The sequence below is a fragment of the Pygoscelis adeliae genome, unplaced genomic scaffold (genome assembly GCF_000699105.1).
Source record: "Pygoscelis adeliae isolate BGI_AS28 unplaced genomic scaffold, ASM69910v1 Scaffold66, whole genome shotgun sequence".
In the NCBI taxonomy this organism is placed as follows: domain Eukaryota; kingdom Metazoa; phylum Chordata; class Aves; order Sphenisciformes; family Spheniscidae; genus Pygoscelis; species Pygoscelis adeliae.
The window spans coordinates 10087284-10098548 of record NW_008825167.1 but is presented as its reverse complement, the minus strand read 5'-3'; the positions used below and the strand labels follow the sequence as shown (position 1 = coordinate 10098548).

Genomic DNA, 11265 nt, shown 5'->3' with positions numbered 1-11265 from the left:
CGGCATCGGCATGCCACCCCTAGGCTCATCTCTAGTGAGCCTGGTTTTGTCCCCTTCCTCCTTCAAACCTAGTTTAAAGCCCTCTCAATGAGCCCTGCCAATTCATAAGCAATGACCCTTTTCCCCCTGTGAGACAGCTGGACTCCATCTGTCACCAGCAGGCCCGGTGCCGTGTAAACCTCCCCATGATCAAGAAAGCCAAAATTCCTCCGACGGCACCAGCCCCTGAGCCACGTGTTGATCAGGTGTGTTTTCCTGTTCCTTCCAGTGTCCTTCCCTGCCACTGTAGGGATTGAGGAAAACACTACCTGTGCTCCCGATCCTTCAACCACTTTCCCCAGTGCCCTGAAATCCCTTTTGATCGCCTCAGGACTTCTCTCTGCAACCTCATCGCTGCCAGCCTGTATAACCAACAGCGGGTAGTAGTCTGAAGGCCATACCAGATCAGGGAGCTTCCTAGTAATGTCTCTGACCCGGGCCCCAGGGAGGCAGCAGACTTCCCTGTGGGACGGGTCCGGTCGGCAAGTAGAATGGATTCTTTATATTGCCAAGGTGAAGGAATTGCTGGTGAAAAGAAAGCAAATTCAACTGAGATACCTTTCTTGGCAGTTGTTTTTATGATGGTCTCTTTTTTTCCCAGCACTAGTAGTTGTAGTGGTAGCAGTGTAGTCAAACTTGTTGATTAATGCTCTAGTTAGCTTATAAATCTCTAAGTAGCATTATAGCTGTAATGATGAGCTTCATAACACTGAAATGGAGTATGCTAGTTACAGAGACAAAGCAAATATTTGGTTTTGATCCAGTAGTTTACCTGTAGAATTATAATATCATGCTTTGAAAAAAGTGGAAAGAGGGACGTGAGGAAAAATTTCTTTACTGAAAGAGTGGTTAAACATTGGAACAGGCTGCCCAGGGAAGTGGTGGAGTCACCATCCCTGGAAGTATTTAAAAGACGTGTAGATGAGGCGCTTAGGGACATGGTTTAGTGGACACGGTGGTGTTGGGTTGACGGTTGGACTCGATCTTAGAGGTCTTTTCCGACCTTTATGATTCTATGAAAACATGGCAGTATGTTTCTACATTTTTCCATGCTGTTCTTCTGTAAACGTTTCATCCACCCCGCACCTAAATGTGTTTTCAGACATGGCTGGTTTAAACTCCCATGGAAGCCATGTCCTGAAACCAGGCAACATACAGGAGGAGTTACAGTTGTTGGAAGCATGAAAGGAAGGGGAAAGCTGAAAGGGGTTTGTAGAAGTACAGTTACTGTACAGCTTTGACATAAGTTGTTACTGACTTGTGTGATTCCTGTACCTAAACACTTTGTTCTTATCTTTTAATATGATAATGTGTTCCTGGTTTGGGTTTCAAGGTAACTGTACCCTTGTGATATAGAAGCATGTGATCATTTCTGTAAATATATGCATATGTAAGGATGGCGGTGCACCCTATTAACCTTATAATACATTCTGGCACACTGTGACGTTTGAGGAAAACAATCGAGGCACATATTTAACATTTCCTCTGTATTCCAATAAATATTATCTCTGTTGGTGTATTTATGATATTGTTCACGTTAGCTGATCTGAAGTGGCCAGGAAAAACAACTTTTTAGTGTCCGGGTCATTCCTATTGCAAATGTGTATTCAGCCCTTTTACAACATGAAGCTCAATATAGTTTTATTTCCCAAACTGCCACGCTTCATGAATAAGAAACAATCTGTACTTGGTGGGTCAACCCACTGGGCATTAAGGTAGGAACTGTAAGGAGAAGCAGTAATGCCAGACTGGAAGCATCGTGGTATGAAGGTGCTATAGCTGTCTGCTGATTTAAGTAGCAAAATGCTTTTGTCTCAGTGGAATTGTTGGGGTTTTTTTTCTTTTAAATGAGGGAGCGAAAGCCTGTAGTCAAGTTCCCAGGAAAAACCTACCACAAGGTGTGTAAATAATAGAGCTAACCTGGACATATTTGAATATTCGCTGAACTAGACAGTAGGACAAAAGAAAATCTGTTACTTCAATAATCCAGACATGCCATGGGTTGTGCTTTTAGAGCTGAGTGCTACCAAAAGCATGAAGGCTGGTCTGTACCGTATGTCCAGTTTTGGAAGAACATAGCTGCGGTGAGAAGACACAAGTCTGGCATATTGCTTGATTAAAAACTAGCAATGTCAATAAAAATAATTTAATTTTCAGTGGCTTTATGTCTAGCTTTATGATTGTTAATACAGTGTTTAAGCTGGTTAATTTGAGACATTTCAGAAAGACTTCAGAATTAATGTGTTTTGATAGCTTTTAAGGTTATTCAGGAAAAATAATCTATGAAAGCAGATCAAATACAGTAAAAGGCTACTATGTCTGCAGCTTTTGTGATTTTTGGTAGTAGTGTGTATAACAAGTGGGTGGAGAATGTTTATGCAGCAAGAGATTTAGTGTCTTAGTCTTACTTTAAAAGAATGCGGCTGAACGATGTAGAGGGAGGCTAAAAAAGAAGGTCACTTTCAGAAAGTTACAAATGAACTTTTTTTTTATCTACTAAAAATTCTTATTTAACCAAGTCCATTGCCTAGTATGGACTGCATATAGATAATACTGCATGATGTACCTCTTGAAGATGAGGAAACAGTGCCTGCCAGCACAACCGCAAGAGGAGTTGGAATATGTGATTGAGATATATAAGGTTAGCAAATTGTCTATCCGTCTGTTTATTATAATTAATCAACCCTTTTTCTTAATCAAACTTTTTTTTTGTAGGAATTTGTTTACCAGAAAGCAAAGTGCAAGATTTGAAAAACAAAATGATGTGGGATGGAATTTGTTTGGAAAAGTACCTCTCAGAGAAAACTCGCAGAAAGATCCAAAGAAAATACAAAAGGTATTTGTTTAATTCTGTGTTAGGATTAGTGGTGAATGTAGAAGCCAGTTAAGATTATGATCTGTATATATGACCGTGAAGCCTGTTTGTTTGAGTTGCGCACAATTTCTTGGACAGTATCAACGAAGGTTCTTCACTGAAATTTTACTTCCATTATAACAGTGCTGATCAAAAGAATGTGTTCTACATGACCATTACATTGAGTGGTCCATGAAAACACATACCACTTTGGTATAAAGCATTTCGTGTGAAGATTCAAAGTATATGAATGCGTATTTGTTTTTTTTATAATCAAGCTTAGGAGGTATTTTGAAAATCTTTCAAATTTCTTTATCTTGTTCTAGCTTTCACTGGTTTGTGGCCTTTGTGTCATAGACCCATCTGTAACACGCTGTTTGAAGGGAAATTGTGTTCTGCTGGGCCTTGGCTTATTTGTGCTTAAATATAACTAAAAATATATAAATTCAAGATAGAGTGAATGGTAGAGTGCCAGAAGCTGTGTTGGAATGCTAGTTTCACCCATTCCTTGTTTTCTGAAGTATTTGCTGTTTGGAGCTGAAATTTTCCGTGTGTGGGCCCTGATGAAAATTTGGTTACTGACTTGAAATGTTGGAACAATACAATACAGTTCAGGATAGATGAATAATTTTTTTTTCTTGTACAGTATAGTTCAAAAGGAAGTGTGTATTGAAATTGTTTATTGAAATGGTTCCCTGAATAGAGAGAAACTTTTAAAACATCAGAAACACCAAAGAATTTAGGTTTCTCTCTGTCTTCATTGCTGCTTAGCTAGTTTTGACATCGGTTTTTATGTGTGTGTCTGTTGCTTATATTTGCCAGTAGTTAGATTCATGATTTGTCAAATTTTAGCAGCTGTTTTTGGGGGTGGGGGAAGGGGGGTGAAGAGGCTATACAAACATCTTTTCAGGCTGTCCTTAGTGTGTCATAAGAGAGTAAAAAAACACAGTGAAAACCCAAAACCTCTTTCTTTGTATATCACTTCTCAAGCTACAGCATTATAATATTGTTGAAAACTAACATTTCAGAGGACTGGTTCTACTACAGATGAACCCAAGCAGATTGCTAGTGAATCAAATAACCTGCCTTCTCAATGGGGAAAAACCTCATGAAATCCAACTATGTGGTCACTAGTTTATGAACTGCTCCTTCAGTGAGAAGACGACGCCCTCTTTCAATCTGTCCCACTTGATCTGGGATTTTTGGATTGCATATAAGCATTTTATGCGTTTGGGGCTTTTGTTGTACTTCATTCGGTTCTCACTTCCTTGTTCAAACCACTGTGGGACTGGGAATGTTTGCATGGAGAGAGACCATGTAGTTAGAACTTCAAAATCAGCTGCTGTGTGTGAAGTGAGAATGCTGATTTGAAGGACTGTGCTGCTTGATTTAGGGTAAAGTGCTCTGGAAATTCAGGTGTCTCGTGTGACTGTTCTTAACTGTAGCTAGGCTGTTAATTTAACTGAAGTTCAAGCAGCTTTTTGAAGTTGTCACTATGATCAATGATTCAGACTTTATCTATAGCTTATCTTGATACAATTAACAGTTCCAAAGTGTTCACCAAAGATTTTTGATGACACAATTGAAGAGGCTTAATAATTGCAATACTCGGACACTTAGCGATGTATTTTATTGTAGTCATCTGTTCTTTGGTAAGTGGGTAAATAATTTATTAATGTTTTGTGGTTGTTGCTGGTACAGTGAGTATTTTTCCTTTAGATCCAAACTATCTTACAGCGTGAGTATTCAGTGTTCCCAGAACACTACAACATTGAATGGTTGTATTAAATTTGTTAGAAAAAAGTAGCTATTAAAGAATTATGTGGTATGGCATCCAACCGTTAGTTTCTGGCAAGATTGGAAGTCTGAAACAATTGTCTCCAATGCCTCTTGGATAACAACAACTAATCCTTCCTAATGTATGGTGCTTTCCTGAAGTTATGTTTGACATGTAGAATTTCTGAGACATGGGTAATGCTGTAAATAACTAATCTGGCCTCACCAGCACCCAAAAGCACATCCCAATTTAGGTTACCCCTCACAGATTGCTTTGGCAATGACAAAGTAGCGCTTGTGTTGCAGAGTTTTTTGCCCATTTAGAGGCATGCATTTGGCTCTTTGACTTGTGCCTAGAGAACTGGCATATGTGTAAGTGGAGGAGGTGACAGCATATAGCTATTGGGATGGTGCTTGTTGGCCAACACCAGTTCCTTCTCCTTTCTGGAAAAAGGGGTACTAGGCCAGAAGAATAATGCTCTGGTTCTATTTCTACCTTGAGGTATGTATTTTATTTCCAAGACTAGAAGAGTAGGTGCTTGAAAAATCCTTATCTTGTGTATTGAAGAATTCGGAGGTATGCAATGAAATGTGGGAGTTGGGGAAGAAGATGGCTGTGATCAAGGTAAATGGTTAGTGTCCTAGTAAATGATTTCAGTGTCTGCACTTTTTCCTGTGGGGCATGAAACAAGGTGCCGAAACTATTTCTTTTATAGGTGGCTGTTAATTGTCTGTATTTTATGTATGCTTTACTTGAAATCGGGCTTGATTTTTTTTTTTTAATTTATTTTTCTTCCCAGAAGTGCTAGGGCCTTTCTTAAAGCAATGGCAGTTACACTTGCATTATATGAAATCCACTATAAACACTAGGTGCCCTGAGAAGCCAATCATTTGGGGATATAAACGTGGTGACAGTTTTGGAGCCTGAGACTCCATATCTTGACCACCGGTGTTTCATGACTCGACTACCACAGTCTTATGCAAAGAGTTGTTGAAAACATTGTGGAACACTCTTACATGACCTTGTGAGTATAGGAGCTGGGTCTTGAGGACTGTATGGGGAGCTGTGAGGCCATGAACAATGATGGCGGCAACATAATTGTTAATTGGACGCTGTCAGCTTGATGTATTGAGTGAAGTGTGTAGAGCACACAGTCTGAGTGGAAAATGCCACCTAGACAGAAGGAACTAATTCAAAATCTAAGTATTCTTTTAGCATAGCATTGTGTGTAACTTCCTATACACTTCAAGAAAACCAAACTGGAGGGAGAAGAGGGAGGGTCAGTTTTTATAACATAATGGGAAATCATCAGGGTTTTGAACCCTGCTGTCTGTTGACCTCTTGAACTACCATAGTGATTTGTAGCAGCAGTCACCTGTCACTCCATGCCATGAATTTCTGATTATATTACACAACTAGGCTTGTGCAAACTTGATGAGAAATAGTTAGACATTGCTCGTGCTGCTGGCCACAGTTATCATGGGTATTGTTTCCTTCCCGTAGTATACTTTATTCCTTCTGTCTTCTGTATGAGCAGGATTACCTGACTTCATTTATAGAATTCAGTGCTCTGACAGACTTATTTCTAACATTTTCTGCTGCTGACATGATGAACAAAAGAATTGTGCGTTGGCGTGCCCTTGTAATTTAACTTTTCATCATTCTGCCTCTTGGGTATTATCTGGATTTGTACTGAAGAGATACTCAGTGCCCTGTTAAAGGGTTTCATGCCTATTTGCTGGTGGCAGAAAACTGACAGGCTTCTGAGAGTCTGTTACTTGAGAAGCCTCAAGTTTGGGAAAGGGTGGAGATACAGACTGTGCCTTCCTCTTGAGCTTGACCCTGTCCCTCCTGTTCCAGTTCCTGCCTCTGTTGGTACTGGTGCTTAAAACAGGGGTTGTTTATTGAGCAAGAACCTTTCCATTCTCTGGCTTGACTTACTGATTCTTTTCAAGCAAAAAAAAACCCCACTAACCCCAAACGTATTCATACCATGGAGTCCAGGTCTTCCTGCAAATTACCTGTTCCCAGTGTTGTTATTGTCTCTGTGGTAAAATACTCATTAGCCCCCAGATTGTAGGAGACTCCATCTGCCTGACTACAGAGGCTCTTGAGTAGTGTTTCTGTTAGCAAAATCTTGGTCTAAGTTAACTCTGAAAGACAACTTAGAGGAAAGATAATAAATTCTTCATCATGATTGTTACTTGATTATGGTTTCCCATCTTGGAAAAGAAAAAAAAAAATTCAAGTTGCATGTAACTTGTTTAGACTGTTGAAAGTCCTTTGGGTTATCTTAAGATGCCACAAAATAACCTGACTGTAGTAGTAGCTATGGCTATCAATTTCTGTTTACATCTGTCCTAAAGTTTCACATACCTAGGGAAATCCATCCTGCTTGGTATGAAGCTCTTTGTGCACAGGAACTAAGGTGACTGAGCCACCAAGTAATCCTTTCTCAAGTCAGCTTCTTCTGCTTCTGGACAGACATCAAAGAAATCCTTTGCGCCGGGTCACTAATTAGAGCCCTGTGACTATTCCATTAATTTGGCTGTAGATTCCTATAGTGAGTTCATTGGTATGTTCATGGTTCCATCTTTTGATACCTTTTTTTTTTTCCCCAGAATGAGATGAACAAAGTTAACTGCAAAATTAGTTTCCTGAAAAATAAGGATGTTTGTGTACTTGGTTTTTAAACTTATATGAAGCGAATAATCTTTAAATACATTCATATTGTACATTGTTCTGATACTTCCCCCATAATAATCTTGTCTGGGATTGAAAGAAATTTGCAAGAAAGAATGCAATTGTAATGTATGCGTTTATGTAAAGCACGAAAGGGGGGGGAGGGGGAAGTAATTGAACTGTGACGTGGCTAAGGATTGTCTTAGAAATACCAGTTCTTATTTCCTCCTGGCCTGCTACTTAATAAATAAATGATGAAGACTCCAGACCCTCAAACTTCAGTTGCCTTTCACAAGTTGAGCATTATTATACTACAGCTGAAGATGGCTGTACGTACACAGCTGAGGCCAGACACAATTTGTAAGGAGCAGTAGCATTTTTTTCTGTCTGACCTCTGACCAAAAGAATGGTCAGAGAGGTTTTTGAGCACATAAGCCTTTTCTCAAGTCGTATAAAAACTTATAACAGCATTCACTTGTTCAACTAGTATATGTAAGACATAGTATCGTAGTCTATTTTAACAATGTGGGAATTAAAGTCACTCCAGCTGAGTTGGTGTTTGGCCTACTTCTACTGCTGACAGTATACATGAGTATTTTTCTTTTGATAAAGAATCAGTATTGGCATAGGCTAAGGTTGGATTGCTTTGCATTGTCACCAAGAAGTTTTATACAGTTTTTGTACAGTCAAATGTTTTAAAGCTTAAAAGCTGTCAGAACAAGTAATCTTGTCTGAGAAGCTCAAGTACAATTACGATGGAGGTTTGCATGATTCATTTTTTGTATCAATTATCTTCAGGAATCCTGCTTGAGCAGAACTGGTTATGCAAGTTGCTTTTGTAATTGATGTGTGAAAATGCACTAAAAGTCAGATGACAGTACTTCACTGAGTAATAACCGAAGTTAAATTCTCTTCCCTTCCAATAGACTGGAGAGCTGAGCTAGCCTTTGCAGCCACTGTTTCTTTCAGGAACTCTTTTCAGGATTGGCAAGAACAGCAGATGTAAATACCATATGTTTGCAACTTCTGTTTTTTGGTGGGTTTTTTTAGTGGTTTTGTTAGTGAATGCTCTTGAAAAATAAATTCCTTTAAAAATTCAAGAAGAGGTAACACTGTTCTCAGCATATCATTTGGTTGTCTCCTCTCATGTGATCCATCTTCACAGAACTTGTTTTCAGCTGGCCAGTCAGGATCTGTGTATTAAGAGACTAATGTGTATAGAGGAAAGTCAGATTTTAGCTATATCCTAGAAACACATTACAGCTGTCTTCCCCAAAGGAGCAGCTTGAATGAAATTACTTCCTTCTATAGTGTATGTTTCTTCTTTTTTTCTGTAATATGAAAATCTATTTTTTAATCAGTGCATAATTTTTTTCTCTTCCAAATGTGCTGTGACCCTATGAAAACTGTTCAATTTAACTATATGAATTCCAGTAAGAGCTCAATGGAATGTCTTCACTTTCTTTGAGTTTCAGTACCAGTAAAATTCAGCACATATAACACTTGAGGCCTTTCAATAACAATCTTTACTCATAAATTCAGATCTAAATATTTATGATCTCATTTGCTGACATTCCATATCAGAGTATTTAGAATTTCTAATGGCAGCTCCTTCATAATAAAAAGTAGCTATGATTTTTAACCTAGGGATTGTCATCTTCCCAAACTTACAAGGATTTATGTTCTGAAAGCCATAGTGCGTCCTCGTGGGGGGTGGGGGAGACCATTGCATATAATGAATTCCAAGCAGAATGTAAAACATTTTAGAATGGGTGAAGACTAATTTTCTAAGTGACTTACTTGTCTCCAATGTTCTCTTTTATTCAGTTTATTGTTACAGCAGAGGTTCTGTTGCCGCATTGAAATATAGATCAGTTATAGTCAAATGGCATTGTTTTGTATGAGAAGGGATTCACTTCCTTTTATTTTTGCCTGCTTTTTGTTCTTCTGTTTTGAAAATGAGCTTCGCTACTTCATGTATTTTCCAATTCGGTTACTGCATTGCTAAAATATTGTTGCTTTTTTTTTTTTTTTTTTTTTTTTTTTTTTCCAGCCACGAAGCCACCAGTGATGAAAACAGCCTGCCCACCTCAGATGTAGCGGAAAACTACAGGGGTTTCTGTGCAGCTGTGGGTAACAAGTTTGTCTGCGCGAGGCCCCAAGAGCAGATTGCAGGTGTGCAGTAGGTGGAGTGGCAGCGTGAGAGCTTATAGCCAGGCTTTTCAGTACACCTTTCTTGTTCTGCACTTACCACTACAGCAAAGTCATTTGAGTCAGATTGTTCAGACTTGATAATCACATTAATACAATATTGCTTCTACCATACAAGCTGCCAGCAGTGTGTTCCCACCCCCTCCTACCATACTGTTTTGATTCTTTTGAGGAGAGGGGGAGATGGAAAAGTGTACCAATGATAAAATTTCTCAACTGGGCTGTCTTCAGCTGGAGACACAACAGGCTTTCTTTTAGGAGTGATGCACTAACAGGAAATAAATCAACATGGTTTACCAGTTAGGTTTTTCTGTAATGATTAGATCATGACTATATGGGATCAACATTCCAGTCAATTAAAATCAATTGTACTTAAGAGGCTTACTCTGCAGCATATGATAAAGTGAAAATGAGCTCTCGAAATAGCTAAATATGTTGCTTGGCTCATAGGTGATGCTTTTTTATGGGATGAATAGTTAAGTTTATAACAGTACTCGGAAGAACCTTTGTAAGTTGATTTGGGTCAGTTATCATTCAAGTTGATCTTCATTTGATTTTCCTTTTTTTTTTTTAAAAAAAAGTTGTTATCCTAGTTGATTAATAAAATCACTTTACTCAAAGCCTGGTTTTTGGCTTGGACCTATTAGGTGGAAGAGAGTTGCAGAGCAACAACACGCAGCAAGAAATACTGAAGAAATCACTACAACCTGTGCTTTAGGCAGACAGTGATAAGAGCTCCTGTTGAGAGCAGTGTGTTTTATCCAGGGAAAAAAAAAGCCCCAGAGAAAAGTCCCCCGACTGCTGCTGTGTGGAGGTTCTCATGCAGATCCATGTGCAAGAGCACTCCAGATGGAAGCTGTGCAGCGTGGCTGGCTGCCACCACGTGTTCTGCTTCCTCTTGCCCTCTGCTGATGGGTGGCAGTTGTCTAAAAACACTGAGCTTTTCTAAGCGTTTGTCTTAACCACGCTTTATGCTGTATTCAGATGGACGATTCAGGGCCTTTTGAAGAGGAAGTGGTTGGTTCAAGCTGGCTCCTGATTCTGGCAGGAGCTAGATCTACAATTTTGGATAAAGCATTGTTTTCTGCTCATACTGAGTTTGTCTTTGGATAGATCACTGGATGAATCATTGTGGCTAATGGCTATAGGTGTTAATGGCGGGGTGAGTGTTTGCATGTAGACTTCAGTCACACTTTAAAGCATTCTAGGCTATAAACTATTGCGTTTTTTTCTGTTCCGCAGTAGAAGTCCGAGGGTGTACATGAGTCACTTCCTGTGTTCTGCTCCTCTGGGTTCATTTCTACTTGTCAGCCTTCAAAAAGGCAGGATTTAGATCTGTCATAGTGTGTGTGAGTTCCTTTTTTTTTTTTAAGAACAAAGAAACAAAAGCGCAATTGCAGTCCAAGAAGGCATAGTTATTGTGATTAGTCTAAAACTAACCTATGCTTATTCTTGTTGCAATCTCTAGAAATAAAGGTGTAACCCTAATTTTCCCACTTAAGAATTAGAACCCAAAACTTGCAAGTTGCCACAATGCACTGCTATTTCATGTCTTTCCTTCTGATCCAATTAAAAATATTTTTATTTTACTGTAATCATATGTAAAGGGCATCTAATTTCTGTGAAAGTAAATAAAAATAGGTGAAGAAAGCAAACCTGTTTTGTCACTGATGAAGTCCTAAAATATCTTCCTCCCCCCCCC

At 39.0% G+C, this 11265-nt stretch overlaps 1 protein-coding gene across 1 annotated transcript in view; it reads left to right on the top strand.

The window, feature by feature from the left end:
- Positions 1 to 2364: 2364 nt before the first annotated feature.
- TBC1D14 (TBC1 domain family, member 14) overlaps positions 2365 to 11265 on the top strand; it is a 51877-nt gene continuing 42976 nt past the window's right edge. Inside the window, exon 1 of the mRNA XM_009328837.1 lies at positions 2365 to 2369. The gene's annotated coding sequence lies outside the window, so the exon portion shown is untranslated. The remainder of the gene's footprint in view (positions 2370 to 11265) is intronic.